A 23,460-nucleotide genomic window follows, 5' to 3' on the forward strand; every position below is an offset into this window, starting at 1 on the left:
TGAGAAAATCAGCCTCTGGAGAGGTTATGTAATTGACCTCGGGTCGCGCAACTGGCAAGTGGCCAGGTTAGGACATGAGCCCAGATCTGTTTGACATCAGAACCCACCAGCTCACTCTCTACGCTGTACTGCCTCTTCAGCACAGTTCACTATGTAAAGGCAAGTTTACAGGGTAAATTGACTATATTTATTGTGGGAGATAAGATGAAAGGTGACAGAGCAGAAACGTACATAGGATTTGATAATCACATCATACTCTGACCTGATCCCAAAATGTAAGAAAGGGTTACTGAAGAACATTTCTAGGAGTTCCTGTCGTGGCACAGTGGTTAACGAATCCGACTAGGAACCATGAGGTTGCAGGTTCGGTCCCTGCCCTTGCTCAGTGGGTTAACGATCCGGCGTTGCCGTGAGCTGTGGTATAGGTTGCAGACGCGGCTCGGATCCTGCATTGCTGTGGCTCTGGCGTAGGCCGGTGGCTACAGCTCCGATTCGACCCCTAGCCTGGGAACCTCCATATGCCACGGGAGCGGCCCAAGAAATAGCAAAAAGACAAAAAAAAAAAAAAAAAAAAAAAAAGAACATTTCTAGCCAAAATCCACATTCAAGCTCTGTGACACTATAGCCTTTGGAAAGCAAGGCTGCAGAATGGCATTTTAAGTGAGAACACACCAACGAATACTTTCCAGATCTGGGATTATTAACACACCTGTTCAGGATCTAAGATAGTCCCATGATGCCCCAGTTCCATACTTTAGCAGCCTGTATTATTTGAAGGCTCCATTGCAGAAAGCCAGAATGAAAATACTAAACAGGCAGTTCGCCTATTTCTAAGCTATGAAAGTAATTTCCACTCACAAAAAGTGTTGCAAAAGCCAAAGATGAACAAAGCTCTGAGGAAGGCATGATAGGCTCATGGAAAGATTCCTGGACTGAAGACAGAAGATCTGAGTTCCTGTTCCACTCATGTGACCTTGGGTAGGTCACGTCACCTCTATGAATCTTGGCTTCCTCATACACTTGATGCTTGCCACTGTAAAGCCTGAAGAATACCACTGGGCATACTTCCTCCAAGAGTTGATGATTGCTTGTCACAAATAATTTATTTGTAAACATGTCTCTGGAACCAGAAAGTTTGATTCAAAAAGCTCAAGTGGGAAATTCGAGCAGTAGAGGCTAGGAATACTATGAGATAAGTTGTTATGAATTGAATAAGTACTGGCTAATGGATATGCTACTGATTCTGAAGAGTCCTCTTTGGAACCAGAGTTATATTATGGGAATGAGTTGGTTCTTTCAGCCTCTCTCTGGCTTCTGCACCCAGAATCCCACCATAATGCTGATGAAAAGAAGCAAAGGCCACATCCCTGAGGGGCCCAGTCCATGAAGCAGGGAGGAGAGGCAAGCCAAGGGGAAAAGAGAAGAGAGGCAAGGAGATACTGTTGGCACTTAGGCACAGCAAGCACAATATTCAGGGAAAGTTAGCCTCTCTCTATCAGAAAAGGGAGAGAGGCTCAGAATCCTATTCAAAGCTCTGATAATTCCCAGATGTAGGTTGGAGGTAAGAGAATATGGACTTGGTTGAGAGTAGTTTCTGGTCTTGGTATAGACAGGAGAGAGCCCAGGAATAAGCGTGCTGCAGAAGGAGGGAAATGACAGGAGGGGTCCATTTAGTGCCTGGCATTTGAGCCTGGTTGATGTGCTGCCCTGGACATGCTGGTCAATTTGCCTGTCACCCCACTTCCCATCTCGTTTTGCTTTAGAAGGGCCGGCCCCTCCTTTCATGCCATTTGCCTGAACTCTGAGTAGGTTTCAGTTTCTTTTAATCAAAAGCAGCTTGACCCGAAAGAACACCGTTGTCCGCCTTGACTCAGAAAACAGGCCAGAAACAGGACCAGTGATTCTCCCCAGTCTCCCTGCATCCACATTCCTGGCTCTGTGTTGAGTCTGTAACAGCTGCCGGACTGGATAGAGAGGACTGCACTCTCCTCCTGGGTTTGGACTTTGGCTTCAGAAACCAAGACACACCTCACCCTCATCCCGTTACTTTGATGAAATTGCCCTGGCTCTGCTGCACACACACAGTGGCCACCCTCGAAGCAGGGGCATTCAGTTAGTCAGCACCAGGTCTAAGGAAAAAGTCCCGGGACTTGGGGAGCAGGCAGCAAGAGCAAGGAGAGCAGGTCCCAAGTGCATGGGCGAAGCTCTGGGGTGGCTCCCAGTAACTGATGCTATGGACTTGGCTAAGAATATCCCATAGTGGGGTGACTGGGGCATTCTAAGAAACCAGTGATGGTTTGTTTCTTATATTACTTCAGATCTGAGTGGCGGCCCCTATTTTCTCCATTCCTTTCCAAGGCACATCCCTAGAAAGAGTTTGCTGGAAAGGGATGGTCTGAGCCTGAGCTGCCCATGTTCAAGTATTAGGCCTTAGCGTCTCAGGAGAAAACTGAACTTTGAGGGGTTAAAATGTCCTATCCACACTGCTTCTGGAGCAGGGCCAGAGCCAGGGAGGAGGAAGGGCTCTTAAGAATGCCAGGTCAGACCTGCCAGGGTAGCTTATAGATACAGCTCACAGGGGAGCCGACCAGCCAGCAATGCCAAGGCTGGAGGAGAGGGCCAGGTAGGAAACCAGAATATAGTATGGTGGCCCAGGGGCCAGAGGGAAGCTCAGCCAAGATGCTCATGCCAGAGAGGGACCTTAAACACCTGGGAGGCAGGAAGGACCAAACGCAAGTGGAGCAGGGAGGGGATGAGTCTAGGGAGCGAAACAGGGTTTGTTAAAATGAAACCGGCAAATGCCCCGGCCCTTCAATACACACTTAGTACACCCACACCCTCTTAATGTCCCGAAGCAGGGCCTTGAAGTGTCAGTTTCTCACTGGACTCACAGTGCAAGGGCCAGGGCATGCTGGAAACAGAGAAGAAGCCCGGAGCCAAAGTGAGAGGAACTTGCCAGAGTCCGGGGCGAACCTAGGGCAGAGGGGGCAGCCCAGAGGAGAAGCTGACATTAAGAGACCAAGAAGGCGTAGAAAATATGGCCCCATTTCACAGGTGGCAAAGTCCAAGGGACAGCTAACACAGAGGAGCCGCTTAAGGGAGTGGTCTCAGTGGCCTCTGGCCGAGACTAGGAGTTGGGGTGGGATGGAGGGTTGGTGGGATGGAGGCCCGGGAGATGGAAAGCTAAATTACTAGGGACATCATCCAACAGGAGGTGGAGAAGAATGAGAGTGGCCCAGCCCCAGGAAACGGGGCAGGCAAGGGGGATGCAGAGGAAGCAGGTTTCAGCCTAACGGTGGGGCGAAGGGCAAGACCCCCTGAGCGAGCTTAAAAGCCCAAGTGAAGCAAGAGGAAGAGAGCCACAGAGGGGCAGGCAGGGGCATTCAGGGAGAATCGTTACTCCAAGACCCTGAAGCCCCTGGGTCTTCTGTTTCTGGTAAACCAGACCACTCCAGACCTCCACGGATTAGCATAGCAAGGGCTGTTGATGTTCTTCCCAAATAGAGCCTTCTCAATCTTGACATAAGGGAGTAGCTTTGGATGTCCAGGTACCAGTGACAAACAGTGGAGATGAGATCAGGGTTAGTATAGACCCAACAATGAAAGACTCAGGGAGGGGCCAGCAAGAACTCCCAAAGCTCAGTGGGACCAAAGCTGACACAGGGGAGAAAGAAATCAAGGGCTGCTGTAATGAGATGCTAATTCCGATGTGCTACTACAAAGGTTTATGAATGGGCATATTCTTTTGGAGACCAGTGTGGCAATACGTAGAAAGATCCACAAAACATGCCCACCCTTTGACCAAAAACTCCGCTTCTAGGGATCTAATCTAAGGAGACAAGGATTGAGGTGGACTTGGCTTTATGTACAAGGATGCTCGCCTCTGTGCTATTTGTACACAAGGAAAACTGGAAGCAACACAAAACATTCAAAGGTACTGGCAAAAGTAAAAAACTTTTCAAAAAATGAACTAGTAAGAGGCCACACTAAATCATGCTTTCGAAGAATCCGAAAAGGCATGGGAAAACGCTTACATTATAAAAAGCTAAGTGGAAAGAAGCAAAACCCAACCAAACAAGCAAACAGAAGTACAAAGTGGCATATATTCAGAATAATTCCAATTTTGCGAAAATATTGAAATACATTGACACAGGAAAAAAAAAGCTGAAAGAAGAGATACTAAGGGATTCGTAATCACTACCTTGAGCAGCGATATTATAGATTATTTAAAAATCCTCACCAATTTTCTAAAATGAGCTTGTACTGTTATGAACAGAAAACACAAACATATTGTATAACACCCAAGGGGAATTAGGGGATGGGGTGAAATTCACTGCATTGAGGGGTTCTGCCTCCCCTACATGACACTTCATAATTGTACCCCAAGATTATACGTGTCCAAGATGTTAGATCTTTAGAGCACTCTTATTTTGGATTGCAGATAAACCAGACACACAGCACCACAAACCTCCACCTTCCGTTACTGCAGTTTTACAGTCTGTTGAGATGGAGGTCTAGCTGGCCCAGGTGCATAACCCTGCAAAGCCAAATGAGACCCGACCTTGTTGAAACACACGCGAGGGGTTATTACCTCATTATTAATTGGGATCAGTGCTGTCATAACCCATGTGCCTTGATTTATAAGGCCTGTCAGAGCTTTTGCACCAAGAGAACTGGGAAAGGAGAAGCAGCAGAGCTGGGGGTAAGAAGGACCAGCTAAGCTAGAATAATGCGTGGTCCATGCATCCGTGTCTAACACGGGACTGGATGCTCAGGATCACCGGGCTGGCATCAAGAATTCTAACCTGGTGGAGTTGGGCAGCGGCTGTTGGGGGTCTTGCGGCTGGTTTTTTCCCATTTCAAGATTAGAGACCCATTTGCCTCAATTAATGGTGGGGGAGGGGGTAAAAAGACGGCGTCATAAGGATGTAGGATGTAAGAAAGTCAGGGAACACTCTCAACAGCTGCACAGTTGTGCTCCAAAGACCGTCCTTTAAAAACTAGAAGCTGCTTTAGACGACATTGCAGCCTGGGTTATCCTGGGGTCCTCAGGCACCCATCAGCCTGACGCCAATGCTCTGCGGTTTTTACAATGATGAAGTAAAAGTCTTTGCTTTTATTGTTTCTGCCACTTAAGTTCCAACTTGTTTTCTTCTTTTCATCTCTTGGCTTCTGCTCACTGATAGCATCTGCCCCCTCATGTCTGTTTTTCTGTGTGTGTCTTTTCAACTTCTGGCCATTCTACCAACAGCAGGGGCTCTCCAAAGGCCTCCTATTTAAACTCTCCATCATAGAAGGTCTCCTTGGTGTGGATGCGTGTCTCCTTCATCACTGAGCAGCTCTCGCTGGCCAGACTGCTTCACAGGACTCTGACAGGCCTATGGATGGGCTGGCCTTGGATGAGGCATGCAAATTTGGCTGAATCAGCTGAGGTGAGGATGCAGGAGCTGTGACTGGCTTTCCTCAGAAAAGGCAATGAGTATTTCAGGAATTGAGAGTATAAGAGATTTCCACCCGATGCAGAGAGTCCACTCAATCTGCGGCTGTCCCCAGCCCGAGGTGAGAGTAAGCCAGGGATTTGCCCTTGGAGAATTAGAAGCTGACGAAGAAGAGAAAGGGAGTCAGACACCTGTCAGATAAACAGGGTACATGTGGTGGAGAATGGGAAAAGAGCTCATGTGTTCTCCGGTACCAATGACTCACCCCAGCCATATCAGATTCCCAGCTTAGGACAGTATGACTAGCGGTGGTGGACTGGTGGAGGGATTCCCTCTCATTCCTTCTCTGGGTCAGGATTAGCTCAGAATGGAGCCCTATTGAATCAGCATACTGGATGCCTCTGTAGAAATTCCACAGATGCTTTCGCATTACATAGGGAGGGAACTTTTCCTCCCTGGAGTGTTTGTTCTTTAACTAATAGTGGGTTAGGAAATACCTCTTGAACTTTTGACTTGTGAACTCAGAATTTAAATATTCAACACAGATTCCTTTGTTGCATCCTAAAAGGGCATTACGGTATTTAATTTTTTTTCTTTATGTGAGCGTATTAGCTTCCTGTGGCTGCTATAACAAATTACTATATACTTGGATGGCTGAAAACAATAGAAATTTACTCTCTCACAGTTCTGGAGGCAAAAGTTTAAAATCAAGGCATTGGTGGGACTACGCTCCCTCTGAAGTCTCTAGAGGATAAGCCTTCTTAGCCTCCTCCAGTTTCTCATGATTTTTGTCTGAAGCCCTTGCTGGTCCTTGGCTTATAGCTGCTTTGCTCTGATTTCTACTTATCTTTATGTGGCCACCTTCCCTCTGCATAGGTCTCCATTGTTCTTCCTCTTCTTGTAAGGATTCCAGTCAGCAGACTAGATCCTCATCCAAACTATTTAGTATGATCTCATCTAAACTATTTACACCTGCAAAGACCTTATTTCCAAATAAGGTCACATTCTCAAGTTCCAGGCAGAAGTGAATTTGCTGGGGGGAGGGAGAGGGACATTATTCAACCCAATACAACATGTTAAACATTCCCCCAATCTTTGGTCAAGTTAATAATGGAAAGAAAATCCTATGCTTTTCTTTGACCCCGTTAGATGAGGTCTATTTGTTACTTGTATCTCTAGAATGGATATGGGTTATAGAGATGCCTGGGGTTATGAAACCTTTAATCTCTGACCAGCTACCTAGCATCACTATAGCTTTGCAAAGGCTCTGAGTAGACAAGACACCTGGTAAATGAACACTACTTATGACTAAGTGGGACTTTGGCTCTAAATTCCCATGGGGTCCCCATTCCTAAAGATTTAGACCGAACCACTGGACCTCTGGCCTAGAGTCCCAAATAAAGGCAAGAAAATGTCTTCTTGCAGACACAGGGTCAAGACTATAATTTTCCATAGTGACAAGAGATCCAAAAGCACGTAGGCAAATGAAAAATGGGAAGAGAAAGTTGATCTCTCCACCTTGGGAAGCAGTAGATAGAGGATAAAGGCATGGGCTTTGGAGTTAAGTATGTCATGATTTCAGATCCTGGTTTTTGCCACTGACTAGCTGGGTGATCTTGTTCAAACTTATTAGTCACTTAAGTCTTAGATTCCTCATCAGAACCATGGAGATAGAAATATCTTCCTCACAGAGCTGTTGTGGGGAGTAAATGAGATCAGCTAGGTAATGCATGCAGCACATGGGAAGTGAGCACTAGCTCTAAACATTACTAAGGGCTAGAAGAACTGGTTTAAGAAGCTCATATCATATCTCCTGCCCCACACTCATTTCTGCTGGAACTTCCTAGAGCAAGAAGGCCCTCTCATGTGAGAGGCACCCTCAGACCCTCTGTCACCAGCTACAAAAGAGAAAAGTTCTCCAAAAAGACAAATCAAAGAGCACTCTCATTTCAGCTGGAAGTTTTGACCTAGAGGTTGAAAACCAGCAGCACCTAGACCAGATCCTGCTCCCTATGAGTTTTTCTTGGCCTGGACAAAATTTTTAAAAATTGGAATTTGCTGGCTACATTAAAAAAAAAAAAAATCCAAAGATGTCCTTTAACCCCCAAATTTCTGGCCTGAAAAATCAAAAGACCAGCACTATAATACCTAAATTTTCCAATGGCTAGGGTGCCCATATATTGCATCATACAAATGGGCACACTTTGACAGTGAGAAGAGACTCTATTAATAATTATGCCTGAACAGCAGGCATTAACAGAATCTGCCTGAGGCAAATCAGGGTACGTAGTTGGTCACCTGCCCATGACCTCACTGATCTGTGCCAAGTAAGAATAAATGCCTCCCGCACAGGGTCTGACTCTCTCAGTTTGCCCCTACCTCTAGGGTTTTGAGATTTCAACTTCTCTTTTAACACTTTTGTATATTACACCTAGAAATTAGTCCTCCATCACCAGCATCGTACACCTCTGATCTGGGCTTCTATCATCTTCCTTCTCCAAGAGGGAACGAGTGTGGGGTGAGTGAGTCATGGATCAGTGCATACACTGGACTTCATTCAGGTGCTATCACAGATTCTGACAGAATTGCCAATAGCATAGTGACACCTATGTAATGTCAGTAACACTTGATCACCATTCGGTGTCTTGTTAATTCATCCTTCTCTGCATCTGTAGAGCATTTATCATTGGGCTATGCCACATGTGTCACAATAATTATCTGTAGACATTACAAGATTCTTGAAATGCATTCTGAATCATACAAGGATTGATTTGAGAGGAATATTAAACAAATTCTCTGAAGATTCTTAATTTTCAAGGAGTTCCCATTGCACGAATAGACTGTATTTTAAAAGTTTGCCAGAAAGTCTAGCATAAAGAATCCAAAGGCAAATTCCATAGAAATAATGTTGTTGCCTCCCTACCCTACACACATAAATACCCCCCAATAAAACATATGTATTATAAAATAAGTATATTATAGAATAACTAAAGATGAGTACTGGATCCGAATCTACTATCCTGGGTGTTCGTAGTTGGAACTCTTTATTCATGTAAGGAAAAGTATCTTCTAAAAATTCTTTTTTAAAAAATACTCATTCTTTAGGAATTCTGAAGCAAGGCCAGTGGTGGAAGAAGTAACTTACTGAGATTTTGAGGCCAGTTTCCTCTTCTGCCCATTTGCATTGGCAAAATGTTTATTCATACAGCATTTGTGGGAGAGGTATAACCTGTATAATAAATATTGAAGTGTTTTACAGAAGCAGACTCATGGACATAGAGGAGAGACTTGTGGTTGCCAAGGGGGAGGGGGAGGGAGTGGGATGGATGAGGAGTTTGAGGTTAGTAGATGCAAACTATTACATTTAGAATGGAAAAGCAACGAGATCCTACTGTGTAGAAGAAACTGGCACAACATCGTAGATCAACTATACTTTGATTAAAAATTTTTTTGGAATAAATATTGAAGTCTTTTATTACCTAGAATACTTGATGAATACAGAAAATGCTGCTTGTTGATCAAAGTGGATTATTTGAAAATGAGTGTGGGATAGGACTATTTAGAGCTGGTGGGTGTATTGGAAAGAGTCCTACTTGAGACAGGTGACCTCGCTTGAGTTCAATCTCTGTTGAATTTTGGGTAAATAGCTTACTCTCATTAAGATACAGCTTTCTTATCAGAAATCTGAATGAGAATGATGACAATAATTCATTTTTCACAGGCATTTTTGAAGATAAATTGAGATAATGTTGTTTTGTATACTATGAAATGCTAAAGAACCAAAAATAATAGAAAAGTAAATGAATGCTTATCAAGCTCTTATGAATAACCACGCACAGTGATGGAATTACTATTATTAGCTAGCCACCAATACTACTGGCAACTAGACTGACTTACTATTTTAAGAAGCAGTATCCTTAAAATTGCCACTCTCAAGCCTTTCTCTACTGGATACAAATGAAGACGCCAGGGCATCCTTCCACTCTGGGCAGAAACCAGTCGGCCTCCTCCCACTGAAAATACTCACAGAACACCAGGCTTGTAAACATCCTGCCTTCTGATTTTAATGATAATATTACAATGGATGTGATGCTGCATCCTGGCCTACACCCCAGAGTAGGAGTGACATTGACTCACTGTAACTCGTGAGTATTATAAAGAAGAAATGGCCCACTTAAATGGATAATGGCAACTTTCAGCCACACTGGGACTTAATATTTCTATGGGGTAGGGGAAGGCAATGGTCTCAGGTCCAACTAGAACCCATTAATGGTTCTAATAATAATGAATCCATTATTATTTGATTCCTAGGACCTAAATGGTATTGTCTTACGGGCTAGGTTGTTATGGCTGCCATCACAAAGTTCTACAGACTGGGGGGGCTTAATAGAAATGTATTTTCTCACAATTCTGAAAGCTAAAAGTCTGAGATCATGGTTGGTTTCTTCTTTTTTTGTTTTGCTTTTTTGGTTTTTTGTCTTTTGTCCTTTTTAGGGCTGCACCCGTAGCATACGGAGGTTCCTAGGCTAGGGGTCTAATCAGAGCTATAGCTGCCGGCCTACATCACAGCCACAGCAACACCAGATCCAAGCCACATCTGCGACGTACACCACAACTCATGGCAACGCGGGATTCTGGACCCACTGAGCGAGGCCAGCGATCGAACCCAAAACCTCATGGTTCCAAGTCAGATTCGTTTCCACGGCGCCATGACGGACACTCCGGTTGGTTTCTTCTTAGGCATCATGTAGACGGCTGTCTTTTCTGTGACTTTGCATGGTCTAGACCTGGTCTCCCTGTCTTCACATGGTCTGAGAGTGTCTATGTCCTAATCTTCTCTTCTTATAAGGATTCCGGTCATACTGGATTAGAGCCTACACGAACGGCCTCATTTGGACTTAAATACCCCTCGAAAGACCCTCTCTCCAAATACAGTCACATTCTGAGGTACTGGAGGTTGGGACTTCAACATATAAATTTTGAGGGCACAAAATTCAGCCCCCAACACTTTGATAAGTCAGTGATCTGCTTTGTTCTCAAGGAAATTTCCCCGTAATCTCTATTTCCTTTACCTTTTCCTCCTCCCCACAGTCCTGCCCCACCCCACCACCAAAGCCACCTATTTACCTGCAGAACTACGAAAAGCCCCTTCCATTTTCCTTGCACTTCAATCACTGCTTCATAAATACAACATCGCCACTGGCATTGGCAGCTCCCTTACCCTGACTTGTTGATGTCCTCTGTGAAACATGTCTCTGTGGAAATACCAGTTCTCCTAAAATCCCCTGTCCCTTGACCCATGTGCTATTTTTCCAATGTTTTAGTCCCTAAGGAACTCCAAGGTTTATATCAAGACTTCTTGTCTACTAGTCCATTCATTTCCTTAGATTCTGCTTTCTTGTAAGCTTATTTTGTCTTTTTGCCATTTCTTGGGCCGCTCCCATGGCATATGGAGGTTCCCAGGCTAGGGGTCGAATCGGAGCTGTAGCCAGCGGCCTACGCCAGAGCCACAGCAACACGGGATCCGAGCCACGTCTGCAACCTACACCACAGCTCATGGCAACGCCGGATCCTTAACTCACTGAGCAAGGCCAGGGATCGAACCCTCAACCTCATGGTTCCTAGTCGGATTCGTTAACCACTGAGCCACGACAGGAACGCCTATTTTGTCTTTTAATAACTTTTCCAGAATGGAGCTGTTTTTCTTGGTTCTTAGTTATTACTCAGAAGGAAGACACTAGCAGTCAGCTTGATATTGTTCATTCTAAGAGGATTTTCTTTATCTATTCACAGGACAAATCTAAAGTGTGTTTCACCTTGCAGCCCAGTTCAGGCTAATTCCTAAGCAAGGCAACTGTCTGTCTTGATACCAGGCTAATTCCTAAGCAAGGCAACTGACTGTCTTGATACCTGTTTGCCATTCCACCTGTTCTCCACCCTGCATATACTAAGCTGATGGTTTCGGGGATGTTACATAACAGGTATTTCATCAGTTTTTTGGCTAGTAGGATATATGCTACGCTTGTGACCTATTATAGTCTAATACTATGTAGCTCCCAGGAAAATTTAACTATACCAATGAACATCCTAAACTAAGTCTGTCATCAAGCAGCATAAGTATGTCAAATCCATCAGGGGCAAAGGATATCAATGCATCAATGATAATCATTCACTCTTTTCAAGGTCTTTGACATAAAAGTTTACAGACATTTTGAAACAAATATTATAGGATTATTAAGTCATACAGTACTATTTTTTCCGGTATTTTATTCCTTCTAATTTAAGTCCTACATTTTTGACTATGGAGATAGTTTCAAAATAACATCATTTAAATCCAGGTCTATAAATGATTGGGTAACAACAGTTCTTCTAATTGTAAGAAGAATATAATGTCCTCTTGAAAGAACTTAAAGGGAGACATTGCTGAAACAGGTTTGTGTAACCAAATATTTTTCAACTTTTACAGGCAGTCCCTTCTCAATTCTCTGGCAAGTGTGCCACAGGCAGCTACCCCTATATAAATATGAAGTTAGAAAGATAAACACTCATTAAAGTCCCTAGTGGTTGCATTGTTTCTCAGGGTTCAGCAATATTTGTTCAGTGAGCAGATAAAGAAAAGATTAGCAGTGTTTCCATTGGGCTTGACTCCATCCTAAAGCCAGCCAGCCTTCTCCCTGCACAGGTTCCAGAATGCCTCAGGACAGCTTTTGACTTCAAGAGCAAACCAAGCTCCCCACTGGTTCCATGCTAAGCCACCCATTTTGGTGGGGCCATCATTTTTTTACTAACTTAATAAGTCAGATCTCCAAAATAATAGTAAGTTTGTAGAACAGGTTTTATATTTAAACATGTTAATATAGTTTAAATACTTACACACTAAACTAAGAATGATTCAGGTAGGTGCTTCCAACTAATTTCATAGCCGTATGGACATTTTAAAACCTTAATTTACCAGTTAATGTAGAAAGAGCCCTGGTCTTGGTTCTAGTCTAATTAGGCCAATGACCAACCATGTGATCTTTGGGAAAGCTGAGCTGGGTTTTTTTACTTTTTGGGTTTTTGTTTTTTTTTAATAAAATAAAGGAGAATGGAGGTGAGGAGCTTTATCATCCCTCTGACTCTGAAAATTATGATATTCTTTTGAGAAAAGTAGATCTCATCTTCCCATCTCCTGAAGGTCTTGTGAGGATCAGGTGACATGAAGTACTCCGAAGCACAGCCTGATCCACTGAATAAAATACGGAGGTGAGGGGTGGATGTGTTTGTTTTCTTATCTAGTCAGCATTTGGTGGAAGAGGGGAGAGAAAAACAAGAGCAGAAAATGTTTACCCCTCCACTTTAGAGAAGGAAGGAAATAAGATTCTAGAGTTATTTATGGTTCTTTCAGGTAAAGACGGGGTGATGTAATCACACTTGGCACGTGTTAGTATGTTGGTTACAAGCAGCTAATATAAAATCCTTGCCAAACAAAGCAGCATGGCCCTCTTAACTGATTAAAACTTTCAAAATGTTAAACTAATCTTTTTGAAAGATGAATCTAGTATTGGGGCTGCACTGTTCCTTTCTTCAAGCTATTTTGTTTATTGATTCATTCCAAGTGTTTTTTCAGGGACTGGGGTTACACTGGTGAACAAATCGGGTGGAGTCTCTTTCATCGTGGTGCTTTCCATTTCCAGACTAGTTAGAGGAAATGAAAATCATACACAAAGCCAATAACTGTACCAAGTCAGTACGGGGATGAGTGCTATGGCACTTTGCGGAATTTAAAGCCAGGTAAGGGAGACAGGGAGCATCAAAGAGGGGAACGCTCTTTCTCACGGAGCGGGCAGGGAACAGGTCAAGGATACAGAACATTGGAGGGGAGTCTGGAAGGGAGCAGAGGACCCGTCACACATACGGGGCAGGCGAGCCCGTTCCAGGCAGAGGGAACAGCAGAGGCAGGAGGGACCCTGGGGTATCCGGGAACAGCAAAAAAGACTAGAGAGACAAATGAAGAATAAGAGGAGTGATTGTTCACTATCTTTTTCTAAGAAAAGTATGATCAAATTTACATTCATCTTTTTTTTCTTTTTTGTTTTTTGTCTTTTTAGGGCCACAGCCATGGCATACGGAGGTTCCCGGGCTAGGGGTTGAATCGGAGCTACAGCTACTGGGCTACACCACAGCCACAGCAATGCCAGAACAGAGCTGCATCTGTGACCTATACCACAGCTCATGGTAATGCTGGATCCTTAACCCACCGAGCGAGGCCAGGGATCAAACCCACAATCTCATGGTTCCTAGTTCGGATTCGTTTTCGCTGCACCACAATGGGAACTCCCATCTTTCTTTTTTTCTTCTTCTTTTTTTTTCTAAGACCACACCCGAGGCATATGATAGTTCCCAGGCTAGCAGTCAAATCAGAGCTACGGCTGCCAGCTTACACCACAGCCACACCAATGCCAGATCAGAACCGCATCTGTGACCTACACCACAGCCCCAGCAACAAGGGATCCAAGCCGCATCTTCGACCTACACCACAGCCCACAACAACACCGGACCCCTGACTCACTGAGCGAAGGCAGGGATTGAACACTAGTCCTCATGGGTACTAGTCGGATTCGTTTCCACTGCACCATGATGGGAACTCCTGTACTCAACTTCTTTTGTTCTGTGCCTCAGTTTTTGATTTGTAAAATGGGGATGCTAATGGCACCTCATAGGATTGTTGTGAGGACTAAATGTCTAATTAAGTGTAAAGAATATTAAGAAAGTGTCTAGCACAGAGTAAACCAGGGAGCCTACTTATTATCACTATCATCATCATCTCTTTCTTCACAACTGTATCCATAATTTGGTTGTTTAGGCCAATAATCCTGCACCAGCTGTTAATTGTCTAGGGAGTTTCCTTACACATATTAGAACATTAGGTAGGGTCATGGTACATAGTGATTCAAATACAGAGGTTTGTGTCATCAAGTGTCTTACAGAGAGCTTAAAATAACACAAACAAATTGGGGCTTAAAATTTAATCCCTTAATCTAGACAGAAAATGAGCATGATATCATATCTATGGACTCACTTGAGTTTTTCTTTATTTTTTTTCCAGCCAGTCTTACTCAGGTCCCTCTCCTCTTGAAAACACAGAATTCTTGGACGTTTGCAATGTCTTTCACATTCATTTCCAGCATGTGGTCTGAATTGATTCCTTGTTTCTCAATTACAACCATCATGGAATCAAGATTAATAACCTGCTTGGTGAGTTTTGTCCACCTCGGAATCTGGAGCCTTTGTACTCATTGTGGCCCGTCGGGCTCGCCATGGTTCTTTTTAAGCGCTCCAGCAGGGAGGGTCAAAGGCAGCCTCAGTGGCTGGGAACCTGGCTGCCTTTGGGCCACCCTGCCCACTTCCATGATCCCTCTCCCTCTCCCAGGCATTTAGCCATGGTTGGAGAGAGTCAGAGAGCAGACTGAAAGTTCATTGATATAACCCCTGTGCTTAGAACGATGCCTGGCACAATGGAGATACTCAATAAATATTTGCGGAAGGAATAAAAATAGGGTAGGTCTGGTGGATAAGGTTGTGTTCTCCTGAACAGGCCGTCTTTGAAGCGTGACTGACCAGGAGAGCACCTGTCCACTGCACTCCCCTTCAGGGCTGGGCGCCCACCTCCAGCACTCACACGGAACATCCACCTTCATTATCAGCCTCTTCATCTCTGGGCACAGGGTATCTGGGACCATCTTTGCTCTAGGCATGTGGTTTTCATGCCCATTGTACTCAGTTTCACTAGTTATTATTCCTGGGCCTCCAGGAATAAAAAGTACATCCTGGATGTTTATTCCATCAACATTCTTCCAGAAAATATTTAGTAGGGGCCCTGTCTGTACTGGACATGGACTTAGGTAACATAACATTGTAGACCTCCACAATCTAATTCATATAAATAAACACCGGTATTTGTATAAAATAAAAGACAGCACGAGAATCATAAGTGCCACAAGAATAGGGTTCTATGTACCTTATAATGTTAAACAGGATGACTGATTTTCAGAGAGAAGAACAGGAAGGCTTTAGCGCAGAGGCTGTATTCTATCATGAAAAGAATGATGCTCATTTCAACAGGCAGAGTAGTTATGTATTATTAATAAATGCTGTAATTATAAAATAGCAATACTATACCATCTGTCATGTATGTTTCATTATCAATCCAGCATCCAATTATGCTTCTTATTTTTGTTTATCTCTAGTTCTTCATCCTCCAAATCTGTGACCATGAGCCACTTTAGGAAACATTTATACCCAAATGTCCCTCGACAGATGATTGGATTAGGAAGATGTGGTATGTATACACAATGGAATACTACTCAGCCATAAAAAAGAATGACATAATGCCATTTGCAGCGACATGGATAGAACTAGAGACTCTCATACTGAATGAAGTAAGTCAGAAAGACAAAGACAAATACCATATGATATCACTTATAACTGGAATCTAATATACAGCACAAATGAACATTTCCACAGAAAAGAAAATCATGGACTTGGAGAATAGACTTGTGGCTGCCCGGGAGTGGGAGGGATCGGGAGCTTGGGGTTAACGGATGTTGCTCTTGGAATGGATTTACAATGAGATCCTGCTGTGTAGCATTGAGAACCATGTCTAGATACTTACATCCCAACAGAACAGTGGGAGGGAAAAGTATGTATACATGTATGTGTAACTTGATCCCCATGCTGTACAGGGGGAGGAAAAAAAAGAAATATTTATAGATAAAAATCAAGTTGACTTAGAAGGGCAAGTGCTGGGACCCTACTACAGGATTTGGATTCCTTCTTTTCTTTACCAAATACTTGAGCCACCTGTCCCAGATAACAGATTTTTGATGTTTATTCTTTCTCAATTAATACTTGTATTTATTTCATTACAAAAATGAGTCATTTTTTGTGAGAATGTTTTCAAATATATTTCCAACTAATGAAGGGTAGTGGAGAATATGGCAGGTATTTAATATATTTTTTTAAGAGATTTAAGAGGAGGAGGAAACTGAAGAACTTTTCCAGATTCCCTTTCCATAATTTTACTTACTTATTCAGCTAATATTCACAGAGTGCCTGGTATGTCTCAGCAAAGGTGACAGGAAGAGTAATCTTGGTAGCATTAATTGTTACTACTATATACTACTCAATGAAACACTGCAATTTTTCATCATGATGTGTGATCCAAATCTAGATCAATGTTTAAATTTTGGTTGTTCACTTTTCCTACAGTGCTGATGAGTCCTATTAGTAAAGGAGCATTTAGTGGTAAGAACCAAGTAGCGGCGTCAGGGGGAGCATGCATTCGACTAGTATTTATTGAGCATCCCCCCACGAACCAGTATCTGTCCATAACAGTTGTTTTGAGTACTTTAAATTTTCTGAAAATGACATTCGAAGACAGAAAAAAGAGTGGCAGTTTTCACAGTTACACAGAAAATGTATTTTTATCCCTAAAGGGAGAATTAAGGTGCGGGAAGGGGTAGGACTAAACAAGTTGAAGACCAAATTCCTGATTGGAAGGAATTCAGTGTCCACCTGAGAAACGTCCACTTAAACAACAAGGACCTGCCTCCTACTGGAGGGTGCAAAAGGTGACTTAGCGCCGAGGTTCGCTCCGCCCGTGCTGCCAAACGCCGCGCGGGGCGGAAACACCTCCGGCCGCGCGCCGGCCAGCCTGCGGGCTGGGGCTCAGCTGACAGCCCTCCGCCCGAGCGCGGGAGCCCGCAGCCGCCCCCACCTGCGGCCGCCGCCGAGCCCCGCCCCCTGCGCGCGCGGGCCAATGGGCTGGGCCGCGGGGGGCGGGCCGCGGCCCGGCGGGAGGCGCGAGGCCGGGGGCGGGGCGGCGGGGGCCGGCGCGGTCGTGGCGGTGGCGGCAGGGGCGGCGGCGGCGGCTGCGGCTCGGCCGGGCGTCCGCGGGCCGTGAGGGATGGGGGCGACGAGCTCCAGCCGGCGGCGGCGGTGGCGGCGGCCGTGAGTGTCGGGCGGGCGTCGGCGCCCGGGACGCGGGATGGAGCGCCGCGGTGAGTGTGGGGCGGCGGCGCTCGGTCCGGCCGTGGCGGCCGGGGCCGGGGGCTGGGGTCACCCGCAGCGGCCACCGGCGAGTTGCCGTCGAGTGTCCGGGCGGCCAGACGGCGGCCCGGAGCGGAGGCGACTGCGGGCTGCACGGGTGACCGGCGGCGGCGGTCCGGGTTGATGTTGCCGGGACGCCTGCTCCAACGCGGCAAGGCGCCCGCGGGACGCCGCAAGAACCGAGGAGCCGGGAGTGCAGGAGCGGGCGTTGCAGGGACCCGCGGACCCCTTTGGGCGCCCCTACGCCCGGGAGAGGCTCGCGGGGCGGACCTTCCTCCCTTTCCAGATCCCCCGAGCGTCCCGCAGCCCCTCTGTGTCTTTTCTAACCACACGCCCTCACCCGCCTGCAAGGGGACTTCAGGGGCTTCTTTCCTCCCCCCGCCCCCTCGGCGGGGTTTCTTTCACCGGGTATTTCTGTTCACCTTCCTTACTTGGGATCTCTTTGGAAGTTTGGTGCCTTTTTCCGAAGTTTCAGTCTGACAAATCCAAGGGCCGAGGTGAAATAACAGGCATCTCGCTTTCCCTATCGAGCTTATCACAGTTCGCCTCGCCTAGGCCCGGCTATTAATTAATTAATTTTTGGAGAGTACACACACACACTCCCGCCAGGTCCCAGGGCAAGCCCTGTGCTTTGCAGAATAGAAATTGGCAGGCGGGGGGTTGCAGCTACTACGCAGGTAGCATATCCCTGTTTGTTTCCCAGGCTGTCCCAGGTCCCCACGATCCAACCTCGGCTGGAGAGGTCCGGCCTTCCTTTGGCCAGAACAAGTAGCCAGGGGCTTTCCTTGTCTTTGAGGCCCGCTGACATGTCTGGGGTCTGTCTCACTGCTTTTTCGTCACCTCCCCTCTTTAGAGACGAGGGTCAGGTTTGTTTACCATCCCGCCCCCCCAACCCCCCCGGTTGGTTTGGTTGGTTCTGTTTTTGTTTTGTCTTTTTGGATCTTTGACATCCTCTATCCTTAGGAGGTGAAAGTTCCAAGACCGAGGTGGAGGCTACCAAAGAACTTTTTGTTCCACATTTACCTTTTTCTTTCCTCTTCTTTTTTTGGGAATTAGCTTCGCCCCCTCCTCCTCCAGTTTGAGGGACAGTTTCCTGTTCAAAAAAAAAAAAAGAATTCATAATTAAATATGGAAGTGAATATTTTAGACCGAGTAAAGAAATCACAACAAATTGTGAGTTTTGGAGATTTAAATCCCTTTGCTCAGAGATTTCTTTAGGCAGTTTGCCAGGAATGCATACTTCGAAACGCTTCCTGATTGTAGGAACTGAGTGAGGGAACCCGCACGCTTAAGCTTCAGTAGCTTTACGGTACAACTAGCTTTTTTTTCCTCTTAATTCTGAGAAAAGCTTTAAGAGTGAATTTGAAGGGAGGTAAGATAGGCCTGGGTAGAAAATGTTTCAGTCCTCATATTTGGCAGGAAATAAAACTCTGGCTGCAATGAAGAAAGCACTGTTCAGCAAATCTATAGTAGCTGGTTATTCCTGCTCTGCCCACCTCCCTAAAATAGAACATCCACCTAAATTATCAGGCCTTCACTTCCCAGCTGTAAAAGCCCTTGACCTAGGAATGTGGATTTCTATGACCACTGCTGTTGGTTCCAGTGGTTAGTATTATGTTAAACAAAGCTCATGTCCAGAAGGTACCCTGGAGAGATTTTCTTTCCTGTACCATTGGTGGTTCATTCAGCATTTGCTCAGAAAATTTAGTGTGATCCCACTCTATGTTGGACGAGGTTTTGTGGAACCTTTCAGTCTACTGGGTAGAAGTTGACCATTCTGAATAAGTAGTGCCTGAGGCGTAATATCTTGAGTTACCTAAGACATGTTGAATGTCCTAGGGAGGGTAAAGGAATCATTTATTTTAAATGGAGGGAATGTAAAAAAGGCTTCTTGGATGAAGTAATGTTTTGTGTGAAATTGAAGTTAATTAAGAGAATGATTAAATGATTAAATGATGAGAATGATTCTGCACAGAAGGCAGAAGGGTCCTAGGCAGAATTGCTGGTTATCTCTAATGCATAGAAGGATGTCACTGATCAGCTTCCATGATTCTGCTTTGAAGGCTATTTTGTTTTTAATTGTCCACCGTACCTCCATTCTGATGGCCCACAAACAGAAAGACACATTCATGTGTAAGGCAAAGAAAGGTTAGAAACACATTTTGATATGATGAGGATTTTTGTGGAGGGTTTGCCCTTTGTCTTTATCACTATTCTAAGCAAAAAAGCCACTTGATACTGCCTCCCTAGGATAAGATTTTTTCCTTTTCTTAGAAAATGCTTCAGTATTTGTCACTGAGAAAGTTTTCAAATATCATAGCCTTCCTTTCTGAAGAAGATGGAAAATATTTCAAGAAGTATTAAAGGAGGAATAAAGTTGAATTTGAGAGTTTATTCAAACAGAACCTCCTACGGTTTTGCTTTTAATTTAATAATTATTGAGCACTAAAATGATAACAGATTTTTATACACTATGAGTGGGTTTTGACAATTGTATACACTCATGTAATCACCATAATCAAGATGCAGAATGTTCTCACTACTCCAAAAAGTTCTCTCATGCTCATTTGGACACCCCCCCCCCCCCACCTCCCACACTACAACCTGTTACTAAAGATTAGGTTCATCTTTTCTAGAATTTCACGTAAAAGGAACCATACAGCATATATTCTTTTGTGCCTGATTTGCATTTTGCATAATGTTTTTGAGATTGACCCACGGTTTTTGCTATTTCATGGATATTTATTGTTAAGTAGTATTCCATTGTACGGCTATATCACAATTTGTTTATCTTTTTATCTGTTGGTGGACATTTGGGTTGTCTCCAGTTTTTGACTGTCATGAAAAAAGTTGCTGTGTACATTTGTGTGCAAGTTTTGGATGAAGGTATTTTTCATTTGGGGTAGGTATATAAGAGAGTAGAATTGCTTGGTTGTGCAGTAAATATATGTTCAGCTGTATAACAAATCACCAGGCTGTTTTTCAAAGTGGTTGTGTACCTTGTGTAGCAGCAACTTGTGACTTTTAGTTGCTCTACATTCTTCCTACTCCCAAACTTGCTATTTCAGTCCAGCCAAAATTGAGATTTCTAGTAGATATTTAGTGTTATCTCATTGTGGCTTAAATTTGTGTTTCTGTGATTCTGAGCACTATCTCATGTGCTTATTGCCCAGTTGTGTATCTTCTTTTTTGAACCGTCTGTTCAGATCTTTTACTTATTAATTTATTGTGTTTGTTTCATTATTGAGTTGTAAGAGTTCTTGAAGAAATTTGAATACAAGTCCTTTGTCAAATATTTTCTCCCAATTTGTTGGCTTAACAGTTTTCTTTCAAAGAGCAGAAGTTTTAAATTTTGGTGAAGTCCAGTTTACCATTTTTTTTTTAATGGTTCTTGCTTTTTATGTCTGAAAAATTGTTTCCTAGATCTTTCCCTGTGTTTTCTTTCAGAATAGGAATCCTCAAACATATTCTTAAAGTACCATATCGTAAATATTTTAGGCTTACAGGCTGTAGCATTCCACCCTGCAGTTCTGTTGTTGTAGGACAGAAGCAGTTACTGACAATACGTAAACAATTGGGCATGGCTGTGTTCCCCCCAGATTTTCGTTTATGAAAACAAGCAGCTGCCTCCTCCCACTTCAGAGTTGAAAAGACTGATCGTTTTAGATAATATATTTAGATTTATGATATATGTTGAGTTAGTTTTAGGGTATGCTGTGAATTAAGGATCAAGGATCTCTTTTTTTTTTTTTTTTCTCATACGGATATCAAGTTATTTCAGCACCATTTATTGAAAAGACTGCCTTTCCCCCTATTGAATTACTTTATCACCTCCTGAAAAATCAACTGATTATATATGTAGGTCTATTTCTCGACTCTATTCTGTTCTGTTGATCTGCTTCTCTTTTTCTACCACTGTCACACTATCTTGACAACTGTAGCTCTATGGTAAATCTTAAATTAGGCAGTGTGAATCTTCCAACTTTGTTCTTTTTCCAAACTTTCTAGCTGTTCAGACCTTTTACATATTTTTATACATTTAGATTCACCCTGTCAATTTCTATAGAAAAGCTTGGAGGGATTTTGTTTGGGATTGCTTAAAAATGTAGATCAGTTTGCAGTAAATTAAAATCTTAACAGTATTGTCTTCCAATCCATGAACATGGTATACTTATCAGTTTATTCAGTTCTTTTAATTTTTTTTGCACTAGTGTTTTATAGTTGTACATTCAGGATCTTGCACATATTTTGTTAAATTTATTCCTAAAAATATCCTTTTTGATGTTATTATAAATGGCATTAGTTTCTAAAATGCTACTGTCCAATTGTTTGTTGCTAGTATACAGAAATAACATTGATTATAGTATATTGACCTTGTATTCTGTGGCCTTGCTATATTCATTTATTAGTTGTAGTAGCTTATTTATAGATACCTTAGGATTTTTGAGGTATACAAACATGTCATCATGGAATAAAGTGTTTCACTTCTTCCTTTTCAATCTGAATGTGTTTTATTTCTTTCTTTTGTTCTACTGTACTCGCTAAGTCTTCAGTAACAATATGGATCTTGCTTTTAAGGGGAAAAATTATCTATCATTATTGACTATGATGTTAGCTGTAGATTTTTTTGTTGATGCCTTTTATCAGGCTGAAGAAATTCTTTTCTAGTCCTGCTTTGCTGACTGCTATAATCATGAAAGTTTGCAGAATTTTGTCAGATGCTTTTTCTTCATTTATTAAGATGATCACATGGTTTTTCTCTATTGAATATTAAACTAAGCTTGATTCTTGGGACAAAACCTTCCCCATCCTAACATATTATTCTTTCTATAAATTGTTGGGTTCAACTTCCTAATACTGTGTTGAGAAATATAGTCTGTAGTTGTCTTGTAATATCTTTGTCTGGTTTTGGTATCAGGATAATATTGACCTCATAAAATGAGTTGGGAAGTGTTCCTGCCACCTCTATTTTCTGAGAGTTTTTGTAGGACTATTTTATTTGGTTCAGTAGATTTCATTAGTGAGGCCATTGGGGTCTGCAGTTTTCTTTGTGAAACATTTTAAACTATAAATCCAATTTCTTTAATACATATAAGGCTATTCATATTTTCTACTTCTTGCCTTAGATTTGGCTATTTGTGTCTCTCAAGAAAGTTTTCCATTTCATCTGAGTTGTTGAATTTTTTAGGCATAGTTGTTTATAATCTTCCCTTGCGTCCCTTTTAATGTCTGTAGGGTCTGTACTGATGTTCCTTCTTTCATACATAATATTAGTAATTTGTGTTTTTTCTCTTTACTTTTTGATCAGTTCAGTGAGATATTTATCTAGTTAATTGATCTTTTCAAAGAACCAACTTTTCATTTTTCCGTTATCTGTTTTCTATATCACTGATTCTTTTTTTCACTTTTAAAGTTTTATTCAAGTATAGTTGACTTACAATATTGTGATAATTTCTGCTGTACAACAGTGATTCAGTTATGCATATACACACATCCATTCTTTTTTCAGATTCTTTTCCCATATAGATTATCACAAAATATTGGTTAGAATTGTCCCAAAATTCAACAGATACTATACTGCAGGTCTCTGTTGGCCAGTCATTTCATATACCACAGTGTGCATATGCCAAAGCCAAACTCCCAGTCCATCTCTCCCCCCACCTGTCCCCTTTGGTAACCATAAGTTTGTTTTCATAGTTTGTGAGTCTGTTTCTGTATCACTGATTTCTATTCTCATCATCATTTCCTGCCTTTTACTTACTTTGTGTTTGGTTTGCTCTGCTTTCTACCTTCTTAAAGTGACAGTTTAAATTATTGATTTTAGACCCTCCTTTTTCAGTAAATCATCTAAAACTGTATATTTCTCTTACTACTGCTTTTACTGTATAAGTTACACATTTTGAAATATTCTGTTTTCATTTTTATTTAGTTC

The 23,460-nt window shown here is 43.1% G+C and overlaps 2 protein-coding genes across 11 annotated transcripts in view; one reads left to right on the plus strand and one right to left on the minus strand.

Annotated features, from left to right (window-relative positions):
* ABCD3 (ATP binding cassette subfamily D member 3) overlaps positions 1-23,460 on the minus strand; it is a 238,241-nt gene that overhangs the window by 208,837 nt on the left and 5,944 nt on the right. For all 8 annotated transcript variants that reach the window (XM_085020726.1, XM_085020725.1, XM_085020724.1 and 5 more), the window contains exon 2: positions 18,552-18,621. The gene's annotated coding sequence lies outside the window, so the exon portion shown is untranslated. The remainder of the gene's footprint in view (positions 1-18,551; positions 18,622-23,460) is intronic.
* ARHGAP29 (Rho GTPase activating protein 29) overlaps positions 17,311-23,460 on the plus strand; it is an 84,698-nt gene continuing 78,548 nt past the window's right edge. For all 3 annotated transcript variants that reach the window (XM_013997364.3, XM_085023913.1, XM_085023911.1), the window contains exon 1: positions 17,311-17,479. The gene's annotated coding sequence lies outside the window, so the exon portion shown is untranslated. The remainder of the gene's footprint in view (positions 17,480-23,460) is intronic.

The sequence above is a fragment of the Sus scrofa genome, chromosome 4 (assembly GCF_054392235.1).
Source record: "Sus scrofa isolate SSC_HxYL_T2T_F1_AM1 chromosome 4, Sscrofa_HxYL_maternal_Yorkshire_Landrace_v2.0, whole genome shotgun sequence".
NCBI classification, from domain to species: Eukaryota; Metazoa; Chordata; class Mammalia; order Artiodactyla; family Suidae; genus Sus; species Sus scrofa.